Raw genomic sequence first — 19042 nt, 5'->3', positions numbered from 1 at the left:
ACAAATAGGCTACTCCTAATACCCCTGTGACTAAAACTTACACGGGATTGATTCCAGGGCAGCATTGTAAGATCCGTAGTTCTTACCACTGTTTATTCAGTTGTCCAAGAAAATACAAAACGTGAGAGCCAAAAGGGGGTAAATAGTGAACAAGTGCATGCACTTACTAACTTATTACAAGGTAAGACATGTTAATGGTAGTTGCACTGGTACAGGCTTTGCAATCTAAAATGTGCTCTCCTTTCCCTCAATTACTAATACCCCCAGTCCACGTCCTAAACCCTTTGCAATGCCATGTCCTCTCCTGTTGTACCTGTGGCCCAATAGGACTAGGTTGGACGATAGCCTAATGTCCTGGGTCCACTCACTCTCACCACATCATACCCAGTTAATTTACACTTCTACATTTATTTATTTAATTTAACCAGGTAAGTTGTCTGAGAACACATTCTCATTTACATCAACAACCTGGGGAATAGTTACAGGGGAGAGGAATGAGCCAATTGGAAGCTGGGGATGATTAGGTGGCCATGATGGTATGAGGGCCAGATTGGAAATTTAGCCAGGACACCGGGGTTAACACCCCTACTCTTAAGATAAGTGCCATGGGATCTTTAGTGACCACAGAGAGTCAGTACACCCGTTTAACATCCCATCCGAAAGACGGCACCTTACACAGGGCAATGTCCCCAATCACTGCCCTGGGGCATTGGGATATTTTGGGGGGGACCAGAGGAAAGAGTGCCTCCTGGCTCTCCAACACCTCTTCCAGTAGCATCTGGTCTCCCATCCAGAGACCAACCAGGACCAACCCTACTTAGCTTCAGAGGCAAGCCAGCTGTGGGATACAGAGTGGTCTGCTGCTGGCCAAATATGTACCTCTCTGTCCCTACACACGATCCCATCACTGATAGGATGTCCATTCATTCTGACACTATTGGTCTCTCTAGACTTACTCCCTAACACTACTGCCCTATATACATGTGAGTTCCTGTGACCTACTGGGACTGTTTCTCCTCCACCGTGTCTCTCTCTCTCACTCTCTCTCTAGTTCTCTTTCTCTCTGAGGACCATCTCTCTCACTCGCTTTCTCCTTCCCTCTCCCTAACTGGCCACCACACGTTCTCTGTGGCCAGCACACACTAAATCAAACTCAATTGCACATACCAGCAAAGGACAGATGGAGGAAAGCAGTCGCTCAAGTCGGTTTGGTCTGGTGTGGACAGTTCATGTGCCCAAGCCGTAGTCTGTTTGTGTTTGTAACTTTGTTTGTCCCCCCCGAATAACATTTTTAAAGAATTGCTATACATGTGCACTGTTGTCTTTTGTACCAGTCCAAATATAAAAACAGCAGTGGTGAGCTGTATAGTCCAACTCTAATTCTTTAATTCATTTCTATAAATGTTTAACCTCTCAAAAAGCCTCATCAAGGCGCTGTGAAATAAAATGTGACAAAGATGTATTTACATGTAAGTGGAATAAATACCTATAAAGTGGTGCACTACATGCCAAAACTGTTGAAGGACGTTTGAATTCAATGTTTATTGTTTTGTATAATTCAATTTTGAGTTTATTTGCAAATCCTAGAAAATGTGCATGCTGCAATCAGGTACGTACTAGCAATGTAAACAGGTAAGTACTAGCTATGTAAATAGTACTAGCTATGTAAAAATGTGTGCCTACACTGTAATTACTCTACACCTGCCTATGTTAGTACCATGGAAAAATACAAGTATTAGGAACACTTATTTCAAAGTGCGACCCCCTATTTACTGAGCAAGAGCAATGGTACATAGTTGATGTTGTAAGGACATTGGCTTTCCAATCCTCTGTCAAGACAACAGCCTCATCTGCTGTTAAGACGATGTATCACAAATTTGCAGGACAAGGATTATGTCATTAGGCTGGTTGCTGGATCGGGTCTTCATGTCAGGGGAATGGCTCCTTCTGCTGGTCTATGGTTTCCGTAAATAGACCCTGGATTCACCTCCAATCAAAAAAGATTGCCTAGCTGAATATCACACATGCGATGCATCTTCCTCCTCAGCCACTGCTGTTAATCAAAGAGAAATTCAATCAATGGATTTTGTCTTTTACCTTTTAAATGTTCATCTGGTATGCTTTAGCACGTATCAAACCAAAAGCCTTTAGTCAAATCCCTAGCAGAGTACTAAAGCTAAAGCTGTTTTAGTTGTAAATCTGAACGAATTCTCTAGAATCCATACCCCTGAATGGGTAGAGGTGAGCAATGTAACTCTGGGACATCATTCTTTTGGGCATTGATGTCCAGTATTATGCAAGGTATTCCAAAGATGTGTGTCCTCCCGTCTATTTGAAATATTGCAGTTGTTTTTGGTAAGATTTCCTGACAATATCACTACGTGTATGTAAACACTTGCGTACTATAGTGATAGTCACAGAAGCCTACACTGCCCCTTCCTGCCACAGGCAACTGTTTAAGGACATTACATAGGTAACAGGAGACTATGAGTAGTTAAGCAGCTGTCCATCAAAGAGACTGATTTGTGTGGTGGTGTACTGTCTAATACAATGTTAAACGGGAAGGGTCGTAAATGTTGAAAGGGAAGGGCTCCCGAGTGGCGCAGCAGTCTAAGGCACTGCATTTCAGTGCTAGAGGCGTTACTACAGACCCTGGTTCAATTCCATGCTGTATCATAATCCAGCGTGCAATTGCTGTCATCCGGGGTAGGCCGTCATTGTAAATAAGAATTTGTTCTTAACTGACTTGCCTAGTTAAGTAAAGGTTCCATTTTTATTTAAATGGTAGGAAGAGGTTTGATTTTCTCCCTGTGCTTTGGTCACTCGGGACATCTGAGGTCAAAGGGCAATAACGGTTAGATGCTAATTAAAGCAGCATTTGTATATTTTGTTGCAAATTAAACAATTTCCACATATTATGCCTGGTTTTGCAAATTTGACCAATCCCCACACCATTTATTGTGTTAAAGACCCCCTCCAGTCTCCTTTCACCTCATTCAACAACTACTTAACAAAAGGCACATCTCAATAGGTGGTCCAGGTATGACGTGACATGGCACAAGAGGAAGGGGGGTGGGCCTTTCCTCTTTTGTTCTCTATTGTTCCTCTGTTATTCCTTAAGCAAGGGGGGAGGCCGATGACATCACATCAGACCATCAGACCAACTCCTTGAATGCCCTACTCCTTGAATAATTTAATAAATAATAACATGCCATTTAGCAGACGCTTTTATCCAAAGCGAATTACAGTCACATGTGCATACATTTTTACGTATGGGTGGTCCCAGGGTTCGAACCCACTACCCTGGCGTTACAAGCACCATGCTCTACTAATTGAGCTACAGAGGACCACCCATGAAGTTTGCAGTTGTGTCTAAAAAGTTTGCAGTTGTTTTTTTTTTACCCTTAAGTGTGTGTACTTTACTGTATTTATACTTTGGATATTGCTTTTCAACAGGAAAAGTAAAAAAATGTAAACAGTCAAATCACTGCAATATTACCACATAAAACTGTCCTATCACTGCACCACAAAAAGAGGGCTCGCACTTTTAATCAATCACCACATTTTAATCATAAAATGGTTAAATCAAGCCATAGGTCAACAAACCTTTCCCCAGTCAGCACATTTTTTTATTGTTTTTGCCTGCAAATATCACAACAAAAAAGTGTCGCAAAACCTGGAGGGACTGGTATATAAGCATCTCTTTTTTTATATATATATACAAACAAAGGCTTTATGTCAATTGTTTTATTTTTGTAAGTGTGTATTGGTTGGTTTTCTACATGGTCGAAATATACAGTGAGGGAAAAAAGTATTTGATCCCCTGCTGATTTTGTACGTTTGCCCACTGACAAAGACATGATCAGTCTATCATTTTAATGGTAGGTTTATTTGAACAGTGAGAGACAGAATGACAACAAAAAAATCCAGAAAACGCATGTCACAAATGTTATAAATTGATTTGCATTTTAATGAGGGAAATAAGTATTTGACCCCCTCTAAATCAGAAAGATTTTCTGGCTCCCAGGTGTCTTTTATACAGGTAACGAGCTGAGATTAGGAGCACACTCTTAAAGGGAGTGCTCCTAATCTCAGTTTGTTACCTGTATAAAAGACACCTGTCCACAGAAGCAATCAATCAATCACATTCCAAACTCTCCACCATGGCCAAGACCAAAGAGCGCTCCAAGGATGTCAGGGACAAGATTGTAGACCTACACAAGGCTGGAATGGGCTACAAGACCATCGCCAAGCAGCTTGGTCAGAAGGTGACAACAGTTGGTGACATTATTCGCAAATAGAAGAAACACAAAATAACAGTCAATCTCCCTCGGCCTGGGGCTCCATGCAAGATCTCACCTCGTGGAGTTGCAACGATCATGAGAACGGTGAGGAATCAGCCCAGAACTACATGCGAGGATCTTGTCAATGATCTCAAGGCAGCTGGGACCATAGTCACCAAGAAAACAATTGGTAACACACTATGCCTTGAAGGACTGAAATCCTGCAGCGCCCGCAAGGTCCCACTGCTCAAGAAAGCACATATACAGGGCCGTCTGAAGTTTGCCAATGAACATCTGAATGATTCAGAGGAGAACTGGGTGAAAGTGTTGTGGTCAGATGAGGCCAAAATTGAACTCTTTGGCATCAACTCAACTCGCCGTGTTTGGAGGAGGAGGAATGCTGCCTATAACCCCAAGAAAACCATCCCCACCGTCAAACATGGAGGTGGAAACATTATGCTTTGGGGGTGTTTTTCTGCTAAGGGTACAGGAAAACTTCACCGCATCAAAGGGACGATGGACGGGGCCATGTACCGTCAAATCTTGGGTGAGAACCTCCTTCCCTCAGCCAGGGTATTGAAAATGGGTGGTGGATGGGTATTCCAACATGACAATGACCCAAAACACACGGCCAAGGCAACAAAGGAGTGGCTCAAGAAGAAGCACATTAAAGTCCTGGAGTGGCCTAGCCAGTTTCCAGACCTTAATCCCATAGAAAATCTGTGGAGGGAGCTGAACGTTCGAGTTGCCAAACGTCAGTCTCGAAACCTTAATGACTTGGAGAAGATCTGTAAAGAGGAGTGGAACAAAATCCCTCCTGAGATGTGTGCAAACCTGGTGGCCAACTACAAGAAATGTCTGACCTCTGTGATTGCCAACAAGGGTTTTGCCACCAAGTACTAAGTTATGTTTTGCAGAGGGGTCAAACTCTTATTTCCCTCATTAAAATAAAAATCAATTTCTAACATTTTTGACATGCGTTTTTCTGGATTTTGTTGTTGTTATTCTGTCTCTCACTGTTCAAATAAACCTACCATTAAAATTATAGACTGATCATTTCTTTGTCAGTTGGCAAACGTACAAAATCAGCAGGGGATCAAATGCTTTTTTCCCCCACTGTAAGTCGCTTTGGATAAAAACGTCTGCTAAATGGCATATTATTATTATTATTAATATTAGCCTATCACTTGTGAATTATATATTATCACTTGTGAATGATGCCCAGCTTAAGGCAAACAGCGCATGATTTTTTTGGCGACTTTTTCAAATCATAGTCACACACCTCATGTAGTCTAGCCCGTAGGCCTATATGTTTTGATAAGTGGTTAAATAACTTCTTAAAATGAAGCACATTAATCCACTTTACAGTGGGTGTAGAGCCTAATTGGCATATATACGCAGCACGTTAGATTCAAGTTTGGGGAAGATCATTTTCACCTTAATAAAAGCATTATCGCATTTGTGGTCACTTTTGAGAATGGTGTTTTCCTGCTAATGAAACATTCGTGCTTATAGCCTACTGTCGTGTGTGCATTGCTGTGCTTATACTGTGAAGAAATAGCCTAATAGTTTATTAACATTTTAAGCTAAAACGTTCTCCTCTGTTGCGTCAGGCTCATTGCTTAAAAAATGTTTTTTGATGCTAGTGGTTGTATTAATTTGGGATCTATCGCATCCCACAATTGTCCCGGACTACGTTTGGAATATTAATTTCTCGCACAGAATAGAATAGGTCAACTTTTGTACTATGGGGGATAGTAGATTGATTTGCTGTTCGTTAGGCCTACTCATCTTGTGGGCTGGCGAAAAGTAAATGTGGACAGTTCTTCCAATATCTTCAATATGCGCCTCGGAATTGGATAAGAACGCGCGCAGTTGCGTCCCCGATGTGTCTGTCTTCACTTGTAGCCTGTGAGAAAGACCTGATCACTGTGACTGAGAACCATGTGAGTGAGAGGTGCTTTGGCACACAGCGGGGAGAAGGGAATTATAATTATTGTATTCAGCCCAAGGCCATAAAGGCTGCCACTGGTCGCAAAAGGCATGGATTTTTTTAGGGGGATTATGGCCACACAAAGGGGATGCAGCCGGGAAATTCAAGGCATTATCAAGTGCTTGTCAAATTGTGAATGAGAGACTGATGAAGTGTGTGCAGCCTGCGCAAGTAACAAAGCAGAGCTCATGCCTTTCATGCAACATTTTTCAAATCATCATTAGTCGCACCATGCAGCCTTAGAATGTATTAAAAATCTAAACAAATAGCCCAATGTTTGTATCACAACTAAAGTTACATAAATCACTCTAAATTAAGCATATAGGAGTACCTGTTTCTTTGTTAACCGCTCAACACAGAATAGCCTTATGTGCGCACTCCCTCAAATTGTTTGGAGAAAATATGCTTTCTATTTTATTCAGCTATGTTCAATTGTATTCTTCATACCATAAAATAATATAAAATAATGTCACGGAATTCTAAACAAATCTTGAATGCAAAATGAACTAGTGTAGCCCACAGCCATGTGGCATAGCCAGATCAGGGCCTAACATAAGAACAACGCAGAGTATGCTATTCTGTTCTTCTGAAATAGATACATTTTCTTCATATCATGTTTCTTTAGACCTGGCTAAAATAAATAATGGATTTATTGTGATGGTGTAGGCTATATTACATGGATTTATTAGACTTTTTTAAATGTAGATGTTCTAAAGGTCTGCATCAGTGGCTTGTAGGCTATGCATGGAAGACAGGAGACGCTAAATGTGTTTATGTTAATTAACCCATGAGACCAGCAGTTATTTGCTTGACAATCACCAGCTGACAACATTTCATGACCACCACAGCCCTAATTGAACCCCCAACTTTTGGGGCTGTAATTTACCCACTCACAGCCATGTACCATGTGAGGAACTTGGACCCCCATATCAGAAGACAAATTTGAGATTAAAGGCTAAATGTGAACTTCCAACATTGTGCTACCATACTGTTCAGAATTCCCCCAGTCTGGGTAATGGAGGTGGAGCAAGGGCATTGGTATCAGGTGTGCCCTCTAGCAAACTATATAGTCAAGTATAAAAACAGGCATGTTTGCGTGCGCCTCCCCTGAATTTAGGTCCGTCACCAACTAAGACAGGAAAGACCACATCAAACGCTCAGGTGAAACTCTCCAAAACAATCCCAAAAAAGTATGTGTCAATAACAATGTAAGTACAAAATGCTATCACATTGGAGAAGGAAACAGAAAAGGAATTCAGTCAACAATTCAGTTTGTTTTCTGTAGCATTTTGGCTGCTAATGGTCACTGATAATCCAAAACAAACAGATATTTTTAATAATTGATCCGTTTTGTTGATGCTACATGTAGTTGTTAATTGACACAATGCACCTTTCGTGCACTTGTTTTTAATGCAAATGAAGGCCTGTTTTTTAGTTAATACTGCTGGTTTGTTTGCCTTCTAGCTTTATGAGCTTGATATATTGTTCAATGCTTGCCCCACATACTACACTACATGACCAAAAGTATGTGGACACCTGCTCGTCGAATATCTCATTACAAAATCATGGGCATTAATATGGAGTTGGTCCCCCCTTAGCTGTTATAACAGCCTCCACTCTTCTGGGAAGACTTTCCACTAGATGATGGAATATTGCTGCGGGGACTTGCTTCGATTCAGCCACAGTCGGCGTTCCAATTCATCCCAAAGGTGTTCGAAGGGGGTTGAGGTCAGGGCTCTGTGCAGGCCAGTCATTTCTGTATGGACCTCGCTTTGTGCATGGGGGCATTGTCATGCTGAAACAGGAAAGGACATTCCCCAAACTGTTGCCACAAAGTTGGAAGCACAGAATCGTCTAGAATGTCATTGTATGCTGTAGAGTTAAGATTTCCCTTCACTGGAACTAAGGGGCCTAGCCCGAACCATGAAAAACAGCCACAGACCATTATTCCTCCTCCATCAAACTTTACAGTTGGCACTATGCATTGGGGCAGGTAGTGTTCTCCTGGCATCTGCCAAACCAAGATTTGTCCGTCAGACTGCCAGATGGTGAAGCGTGATTCATCACTCCAGAGAATGTGTTTCCACTGCTCCAGAGTCCAATGGTGGCGAGCTTTACACCACTCCAGCCGATGCTTGGTATTACACATGGTGATCTTAGGCTTGTGTGCGGCTGCTTGGCCATGGAAACCCATTTAATGAAGCTCCCAAGGAACAGTTATTGTGCTGATGTTGCTTCCAGAGGCAGTTTGGAACTATGTAGTAGGTGTTACAACCGAGGACAGACAATGTTAACTCGATGCGCGCTTCAGCACTCGGTGGTCCCGTTCTGTGAGCTTGTGTGGCCTACCACTTAGTTTCTGAGCCGTTGTTGCTCCTAGACGTTTCCACTTCACAATAACAGCACTTACAGTTGACCGGGGCAGCTCTAGCAGGGCAGACATTTTACGAACTGACTTGTTGGAAAGGTGGCATCTTATGACGGTGCCACGTTGAAAGTCTCTGAGCTCTTCAGTAAGGCCATTCTACTGCCAGTGTTTGTCTATGGAGATTGCATGGCGGTGTGCTTGATTTTATATACCTGTAAGCAACGAGTGTGGCTAAAATAGCCAAATCCACTAATTTGAAGGGGTGTCCACATACTTTTGTATATGCAGTGCAATCCCTTTTTCCACATTTTGTTACGTTACAGCCTTATTCTAAAATTGATTAAATAAAAATGTTTCCTCATCAATCTACACACAATACCCCATGATGACAAAGCAAAAACAGGTTTTTAGAAATACCTTTTTTACTTAAGTATTCAGACCCTTTGCTAGGAGACTCGAAATTGAGCTCAGGTGCATCCTGTTTCCATTGATCATCCTTGAGATGTCTCTACAACTTGATTGGAGTCCACCTGTGGTAAATTCAATTGATTAGACATGATTTGGAAAGGCACACACCTGTCTATATAAGGTCCCGCAGTTGACAGTGCATGTCAGAGCAAAAACCAAGCCATGAAGTCGAAGGAATTGTCCGTAGAGCTCCGAGACAGGATTGTGTCGATGCACAGATCTGGGGAAGGGTACTAAAACATTTCTGCAGCATTGAAGGTCCCCAAGAACACAGTGGCCTCCATCATTCTTAAATGGAAGAAGTTTGGAACCACCAAGACTCTTCCTAGAGATGGCCACCCGGCCAAACTGAGCAATCAGGGGAGAAGGGCCTTGGTCAGGGAGGTGACCAAGAACCTGATGATCACTCTGACAGAGCTCCAGAGTTCCTCTGTGGAGATGGGAGAACATTCCAGAAGGACAACCATCTCTGCAGCACTCCACCAATCAGGCCTTTATGGTAGAGTGGCCAGACGGAAGCCACTCCTCAGTAAAAGGCACATGACAGCCCGCTTGGAGTTTGCCAAAAGGCACCTAAAGGATTCTCAGACCATGAGAAACAAGATTCTGATGAAGCCAAGATTGAACTCTTTGGGTGAATGCCAAACGTCACGTCTGGAGGAAACCTGGCACCATCCCTACGGTGAAGCTTGGTGGTGGCAGCATCAATCTGTGGGGATGTTTTTCAGCGTCAGGAACTGGGAGACTAGTCAGGATCGAGGGAAAGATGAACGGAGCTAAGTACAGAGAGATCCTTGATGAAAACCTGCTCCAGAGCGCTCAGGACCTCAGACTGGGGCAAAGGTTCACCTTCAAACAGGACAACAACCCTAAGCACACAGCCAAAACAACGCAGGAGTGGCTTCGGGACAAGTTTTTGAATGTCCTTGAGTGGCCCAGCCAGAGCCCAGACTTGAACCCGATCGAACATCTCTGGAAAGACCTGAAAATAGCTGTGCAGCGACGCTCCCCATCCAACCAGACAGAGGTTGAGAGGATCTGCAGAGAGGAATGGGAGAAACTCCCCAAATACAGGTGTGCCAAGTTTGTAGCGCCATGCCCAAGAAGACCCGAGGCTGTAATCGCTGCGAAAGGCGCTTCAACAAAATACTGAGTAAAGGGTCTGAATACGTATGTAAATGTGGTATTTCAGGTGTACATTTCTTTTTAATTGACAAAAAAATCTAAAAACCTGTTTTTGCTTTGTCATTATGGGGTATTGTGTGTAGATTGATGAGGGAAAAAACGATTTAATCAATTTTAGAACAAGGCTGTAATGTAACAAAATGTGGAAAAAGTCAAAAAGGGTCTGAATACTTTCCGAATACTGTATTCTACAGTAAATAGCCACTGCCAATTTAGACTGCTCTAGCTCTGGCCTATCACACCACATGTTATTGAATCCCACATTTGACATTCATGTGTATGCATTTTTCATACTGCTATTGATATGTAAAATCATTGTACATACATTCATATTGCAATTTATTAATATAATATAATAATAATAATAATAGTCATTTCTGTCTCCCTTCAGAAAAACATACATACGTACTACTTTACCAACATGCTGGCCAATCCTAACCAAAGCCAATCAAGACAAGGATGACAGACTAATGCCAACTGAACTGTCAACTGTCAATCATATCATCTAACTGTACTGTGATTCAATACATCTGAACAACCTTCCCTGTAACATCATCTGAATATAAAGACTCAGGTCAGAGACGTTAGCATAATGTATTTTTTTATTTTTTTATTTTGTATCTTTATTTAACCAAGTAAGCCAGTTGAGAACAAGTTCTCATTTACAACCTGGCCAAGATAAAGCAAAGCAGTGCGATAAAAACAACAACAACACAGAGTTACATATGGAATAAGCAAAACGTACAGTCAACAACACAATAGAAAATCTATATACAGTGTGTGCAAATGTAGTAAGTTATGGAGGTAAGGCAATAAATAGGCCATAGTGCAAAATAATTACAATTTAGTATTAACACTGGAGTGATAGATGTGCAGAAGATGATGTGCAAATAGAGATACTGGGGTGCAAATGAGCAAAATAAATAACAATTTAAATAACAATATGGGGATGTGTCACGCCCTGGCCTTGAGATGCCTGTTGTCTTTAGTTGGTTTGGTCAGGGCGTGAGTTTCTATGTTATATATTCTATGTTTATGATCTAGTTAGTCTATTTCTATGTTGCAGTGCTAGGTTGTGTCTCTAGGTTTGGCCGGGTGTGATTCCCAATCAGAGACAGCTGTCGCTCGTTGTCTCTGATTGGGGATCATACTTAAGTAGCCCATTGCCTACTGTGTATTGTGGGATCTTGTTCCTGTTAGGCTGGTATGTGTATAGCCCTTTGGACGTCACGTTACGTTGTTTTCTTGTTTTGTTGTATGTTTATTTGAGTTAATAAACATGTACGCTTTTCACGCTGCACCTTGGTCCGACCCGTCTCTCAACGTTCGTGACAGAAGATCCCACCAAACGAGGACCAAGCAGCGTGGCCAGGAGCAGACATCCTGGACATGGGAGGAGATCCTGGATGGTAAGGGATCTTGGACATGGGAGGAGATCCAGGCTGGGATGGATCGCCGCCCTTGGGAACAGACAGAGGAAGCCCGGGTAAGAGAGGAGCAACGGCGACACCGCCGGCGCCGGCCGAGGTGGAAGCCCGAGAGGCAGCCCCAAGAAAATGTTTGGGGGGGGGGGGGCTAAAGGGGTGGTCGGGGATCGATAGAGAAGAGCCCCGACCACTGCACCCGGTGGGATTCCAGTTGGAGTCCCTACGACCATGGGAACAGGAATGGGAACAGTTTTACTCTGAGGAGTCGGAGGATGACGACGACGAAGAGTTTCTGTTCCCTAACTCGTGGGGGCTTCCGGAGGAGTCCTCACTGGAGGAGGTTTGGAGAGAGAGAGAGGGAGAGAGAGATGGAGAGAGAAGGACTGGAGCTGTCTGAGAAAGGAGGCCATCACGTTACGGGGGCTGTAAGATCAGAGGGAGCAGGAGTTATCCGTTCAGAGGGAGGCGCTACAGGAGGCTCAAAGGGAGAAGGAAGTAGTGGAGGCAAGGAGAGAGGAGCTGGTCCGGCAACAGAAGGAGCGTGTGTTCATAGAGGAACCTAGGTATGCGGAGATACGCACTGTCGCCAGTGCGCATTCACAGCCCAGTGGGTCCTGTGCCAGCGCCCCGCACGTGTCGTGCGAAAGTGGGCATCCAGCCAGGACGGGTTGTGCCAGCTGTACACTCCAGACCTCCAGTACGCCTCCACGGTCCAGTATATCCTGCTCCGGTTCTACGCACTGTGTCACCAGTGCGCCTCACCAGTCCAGTACGGCCCGTTCCTGCTCCTCGCACCAGACCTGTGGTGCGTGTTCCCAGTCCGGCACGGCCCATTCCTGCTCCTCGCACCAGATCTGTGGTGCGTGTTCCCAGTCCGGCCCGGCCCATTCCTGCTCCTCGCACCAGACCTGTGGTGCGTGTCCCCAGTCCGGCCCGGTCCGTTCCTGCTCCTCGCACCAGACCTGTGGTGCGTGTCCCCAGTCCGGCCTGGCCCGTTCCACCGGTGCCTGGTCCAGCACCGGTCAGCTGCTCCACTCCGGAGTCAGAGCAGTCCGCTCCACCGGTGTTCAGCTCCGGTCAGCGGCTCCACTCCGGAGCCAGAGCAGTCCGCTCCACCGGGGTCCAGTTCAGCTCCGGTCAGCAGCTCCACTCCATACCCAGAAGTCAGCCCCTCTCCAGGGTCGGGGCCTCCCACACCAGGGTCCAGACAGGACTTGGTGCATCGCGGGAGGATTGCCGATCCAGGCCCAGACGTCAGCCCCTCTCCAGGTTCGGGGTCTCCCACACCAGGGTCCAGACAGGGCTTGGTGCATTGTGGGAGGAAGGAGAGGGGAATCATCGCGCCGAGGTCCAGACCAGACCAGGGGCGCAACGGGGAGGCAGAGAGGAAGAGGTCGTCATGCCCGGAGCCGGATCCGCCTCCGAGGCTGAAAGCCCACCCGGACCCTCCCCTAATGAGTCAGGTTGGTGCGGCCGGAGTACGCACCTTTGGGGGTGGGGGGTACTCTCACGTCCTGGCCTTGAGATGCCTGTTGTCTTTAGTTGGTTTGGTCAGGGCGTGAGTTTCTTATTTCTATGTTGCAGAGCTAGGTTGTGTCTCTGGGTTTGGCTGGGTGTGATTCCCAATCAGAGACAGCTGTCGCTCGTTGTCTCTGATTGGGGATCATACTTAAGTAGCCCATTGCCTACTGTGTATTGTGGGATCTTTTTCCTGTTAGGCTAGTATGTGTATAGCCCTTTGGACTTCACGTTACGTTGTTTTGTTGTATGTTTTTATTTGAGTTAATAAACATGTACGCTTTTTATGCTGCACCTTGGTCCGACCCGTCTCTCAACGTTCGTGACAGGATGAGGTAGTTGGGTGGGCTAATTACAGCTGGGCTGTGTACAGGTGCAGTGATCGGTAAGCTGCTCTGACAACTGATGCTTAAAGTTAGTGAGGGAGAGTGTCTCCAGCTTCAGAGATTTTTGCAGTTTGTTCCAATCATTTACAGCAGAGAACTGGAAGGAATGGCGGCCAAAGGAGGTGTTGGCTTTGGGGATGACCAGTGAGATATACCTGCTGGAACGCATACTACGGGTGGGTGTTGCTATGGTGACCAATGATCTAAGATAAGGCGGGGATTTGCCTAGAAGTGATTTATAGATGGCCTGGAGCCAGTGGGTTTGGCGAAGAATATGTAGTGAGGGCCAGCCAACGAGAGCGTACAGGTCACAATGGTGGGTAGTATATGGGGCTTTGGTGACAAAACGGATGGCACTGTGATAGACTACATCCAATTTGCTGAGTAGAGTGTTGGAAGCTATTTTGTAAATTACATCGCCGAAGTCAAGGATCGGTAGGATAGTCAGTTTTACGAGGGCATGTTTAGCATCATGAGTGAAGGAGGCTTTGTTGATTTAACTTTGGATTGGAGATGCTTAATGTGAGTCTGGAAGGAGAGTTTACGGTCTAACCAGACATCTAGGTATTTGTAGTTGTCCACATATTCTAAGTCAGACCCGCCGAGAGTAGTGATTCTAGTCGGGCGGGCGGGTGCAAGCAGCGTTCGATTGAAGCATTTAGTTTTACTAGCGTTTAAGAGCAGTTGGAGGCCATGGAAGGAGTGTTGTATGGCATTGAAGCTCGTTTGGAGGTTTGTTAACACAGTGTCCAATGAAGGGCCAGATGTATACAAAATGGTGTCGTCTGCGTAGAGGTGGATCTGAGAGTCACCAACAGCAAGAGCGACATCAATGATATACACAGAGAATAGAGTCGGTCCGAGAATTGAACCCTGTGGCACCCACATAGAGACTGCCAGAGGTCCAGACAACAGGCCCTCCGATTTGACACATTGAACTCTATCTGAGAAGTAGTTGGTGAACCAGGCGAGGCAGTCATTTGAGAAACCAAGGCTATTTAGTCTGCCAATAAGAATGCGGTGATTGACAGAGTCAAAAGCCTTGGCCAGGTCGATGAAGACGGCTACACAGTACTGTCTTTTATCGATTGCGATTATTATATTGTTTAGGACCTTGAGCGTGGCTGAGGTGGGCAAGTTGCAGCGGAGGGTGCAAAGCTGGTGGCCGGGGTAGAGGTAGCCAGGTGGAAAGCATGGCCAGCCGTAGCAAAATGCTCGATTATCATAGATTTATCGGTGGTGACAGTGTTTCCTAGCCTCAGTGCAGTGGGTAGCTGGGAGGAGGTGCTCTTATTCTCCATGGACTTTACAGTGTCCCAAAACCTTTTGGAGTTAGTGCTACAGGATGCAAATTTCTGTTTGAAAAAGCTAGTCTTTGCTTTCCTAACTGATTGTGTATATTGGTTCCTTACTTCCCTGAAAAGTTACATATCGCAGGGGCTGTTCGATGCTAATGCAGTACGCCACAGGATGTTTTTGCGCTGGTCAAGGGCAGTCAAGTCTGGGGTGAACCAGGGGCTATATCTGTTCTTAGTTCTGAATTTTTTGAATGGGGCATGCTTATTTAAGATGGAGAGGAAAGCACTTTTGAAGAACATCCAGTTATCCTCTACTGACAGAATGAGGTCAATATCCATCCAGGATACCCGGGCCAGGTCAATTAGAAAGGCCTGCTCGCTGAAGTGTTTTAGGGAGTGTTTGACAGTGATGAGGGATGGTCGTTTGACCGCGGACCCATTTCTGAATTTTTGGTGGCCTTCCTAAGCCAAGATTCAGACACTGCTAGAACATCAGGGTTGGCAGAGTGTGCTAACGCAGTGAATAACTCAAACTTGTGGAGGAGGCTTCTGATGTTAACGTGCAAGACACCAAGGCTTTTACGGTTGCAGAAGTCAACAAATGATAGCGCCTGGGGGGTAGGAGTGATACTGGGGGCTACATGGCCTGGGTTAACCTCTACATCACCAGAGGAACAGAGGAGGAATAGAATAAGGATACGGCTAAAGGCTTTGAGAACTGGTCTTCTAGTGCGTTGGGTACAGAGAATAAAAGGGGCAGATTTCCAGGCGTTGTAGAATAGATTCAGGGCATTATGTACAGACAAGGATATGGGAGGATATGAGTACAGTGGAGGTACACCTAAGCATTGGGTAACTATTACTGGTGGATTGCATTGAACCCTGGGCTGAAGTTTTTTAAGAGTACTATTGCTAACATTAGCAGTCATTGCCTGTATTTTTTCCAATTAATGTGAAATATAATGCTTTATTGAGGGCGGCAGGTAGCCTAGCAGTTAGGAGCTTTGGGCCAGTAACCGACAGGTCACTGGTGCAAATCCCAGAGCTGACTAGGTGAAAAATCTGTGTATGAGCCCTTGAGCAAGGCACCTAACCCTAATTGTTCCAGGGTCGCTGTCAATAATGGTTGATCCCTGGCGCTGACCCCACTCTCAGGGGGGAGTGGGATATGCAACAAAAAAAGTATAATTCACGCTTGTACATGTGTGAAATAGGACAGATGTAAGCACCTTTTAATTGTTATATTTCCCTTGATTTTAAAGAATGTGAATATGATAAATGTTTAACATATTTTTGAACCGTCTTTATCAATATAAAAATGTGAAAGACCTGTTAATGTTTTGTTGTAATTTGATAATTTGCAAAGAAAGTATAAAGTATTTGAAAAAGTAATGTCTTGAAAAAGTAATTTTGTACTCATTCATTATTATGCTGGACAAACGTATGAATTTGTATTTTCACAAATCTATATTTTCTTGTATCCTTTGTTTGAATATAATATTGTACATTTGACCTTTTGGAATTACCAATGAGGAGTTTAACAGCACACCATATAAGAGCAGGGGATATACAAAAAGAGACTCCCATGTACAGTATTTGGAAACTCCAGAAGAAGGGTTTTAGGTGCTTTAGTGAGGAAACGACATCAAAAGAGAAGGGATCTAATTCTGACTCAAAATACCATAATAGCGTTTTCAACCTTTTCCGGGTCTGTGCTCCCAGTCTTCTGCAAGGTGTTGCACAACTCTTGATTAAGTGTTGTTACAACACACCATGTCAAGTTTCACTACACCTTAAATCTGTCTCATAACCCCTTACACCGATGTGTTTCAAAACAGCAAAGTTAAGATTTTGTCTCCTTAACATTGGCGGCAGCTCAGTTGCCTCTAGTTTTAGTGTTACAAAACACTTCATTTTAACAGTGTGCACACCAGTGTCCCTAGTTCCTCGGCACAAACCTAGATTCTGATCAACTGGGGTGTCACGATCGTTTACGGACGAGAAGGACCAAGGCGCAGTGTGATGTGCATTCATATTTATTTACGGCTAAACACACGACAAAACAACATAGCATACAAACAACATACCTTACACGGAACAAGATCCAACAACTAACTCGTGCCAAAAGGCTGCCTAAGTATGGTCCCCAATCAGAGACAACGAGCTACAGCTGCCTCTGATTGGGAACCACCCCGGCCAACATAGATCTACACATCATAGATTCTATAACAATGAACAAACACAACACGGAATATACACATCCTGACTCAACAAATAAACGTCCCTTGAGTCAGGGCGTGACAGTACCCCCCCCCCAAAGGTGCGGACTCCGACCGCGCCACATAAACATAACAGGGTAGGGGCCGGGTGGGCATTCCGCCTCGGCGGCGGATCCGGCTCCGGGTGTGACCACCACTTACTCTCCACCTCCCCGTTGCGCCCCTGGTCTGGTCTGGACCTCGGCGCGCTGCTTCCCCTCTCCTTCCTCCCACAAAGTACCAAGCCCTGTCTGGACCCTGGTGTGGGAGACGTCTGGAGAGGGGCTGACGTCTGGGTCTGGACTGGAACCGCTGACTGGAGCTGGACCCGACGACGGTGGATCGAACTGCTCTGGCTCCGGGGTGGAGCCGCTGACCGGAACTGGATCAGGCACCGGTGGAGCGGACTGCTCTGGCTCCGGAGTGGAGCCGCTGACCGGAGCTGGACTGGTCCCCGGTGGAGCGGATTGCTCTGGCTCCGGAGTGGAGCAGCTGACCGGTGCCGGACCAGGCACCGGTGGAACAGGCACGGGCCGTGCCGGACTGGACACACGCACCACTGGCTTGGTGCGGGGAGCAGGAACGGGCCGGACTGGGCTGACAACGTGCACCCCTGGCTTGGTGCGGGGAGCAGGAACGGGCCGGACTGGGCTGACGACGCGCACCACTGGCTTGGTGTGGGGAGCAGGCCGTACCAGACTGGCGACGCGCACCACTGGCCTGGTGCGGGGAGCAGGAACGGGCCGGACTGGGCTGACGACGCGCCCCACTGGCTTGGTGCGAGGGACAGGAACGGGCCGGACTGGGCTGACGACGCGCACCACTGGCTTGGTGCACGGGGCAGGAACAGGCCGGGCCGGGCTGGCGACGCGCACCACTGACTTGGTGCGAGGGACAGGAACAGGCCGGACCGGGCTGGCGATGCGCACCACTGGCTTGATGCGAGGAGCAGGAACGGGCCGAACCGTACTGGGAACACCCACCACTGGCTTAGTGCGGGAATCATTAACGGGCCGGACTGGACTGGCGACACGCACCACTTGATTGGTGCGAGGAGCGGGACTGGGTTCCTTCATTAACCCCCGCTCCTTCTGCTGCCTAACCAGCTCCTCTCGCCGTGCCTCTACACTTTCCTTCTGCTCCCTCTGAACCAATGACCCCCCTAATCTGGTGGCCTCCTCTGCTAAACAGCTGAACCGCTCTATCGCGGCCTCCTGCTGCCTCGTCGTCCACGGCGTGAGCCGCCCCCTAAACATTTTTTGGGCTTGTCTCTCCCCCGTGATCATGGCCTCCATCCCTCTTGCCAGACTCTCGCTCATCTCCTCCCAAGTCCATCCTCTCTCCTCGTCACGCTGCTTGATCCAGGATTGGTGGGATCTTCTGTCACGATCGTTTACGGACGAGAAGGACCCAGGCGCAGTGTGATATGCATTCATATTTATTTACGGCTAAACACACGACAAAACAACAAACGAAACGTGAAGTCCAAGGTAGCATACAAACAACATACCTTACACGGAACAAGATCCCACAACTAACTCGTGCCAAAAGGCTGCCTAAGTATGGTCCCCAATCAGAGACAACGAGCTACAGCTGCCTCTGATTGGGAACCACCCCGGCCAACATAGATCTACACATCATAGATTCTATAACAATGAACAAACACAACACGGAATATACACATCCTGACTCAACAAATAAACGTCCCTTGAGTCAGGGCGTGACATGGGGAATAGCAATAAAATGTCACGGAGGGCAGAGAGGAAGAAAGAGAGAGGACAGCTGTTTTTTTTTTTTTTTAAATGCCTAAGTCACAATCCCACACTCAGCGAAACAGAGAGACTGCCAAGGGCAGGGA

The sequence above is a fragment of the Coregonus clupeaformis genome, chromosome 1 (genome assembly GCF_020615455.1).
Source record: "Coregonus clupeaformis isolate EN_2021a chromosome 1, ASM2061545v1, whole genome shotgun sequence".
In the NCBI taxonomy this organism is placed as follows: Eukaryota; Metazoa; Chordata; class Actinopteri; order Salmoniformes; family Salmonidae; genus Coregonus; species Coregonus clupeaformis.
The sequence above is the reverse complement of the archived record's forward strand: the minus strand, read 5'-3'. Positions refer to the sequence as shown.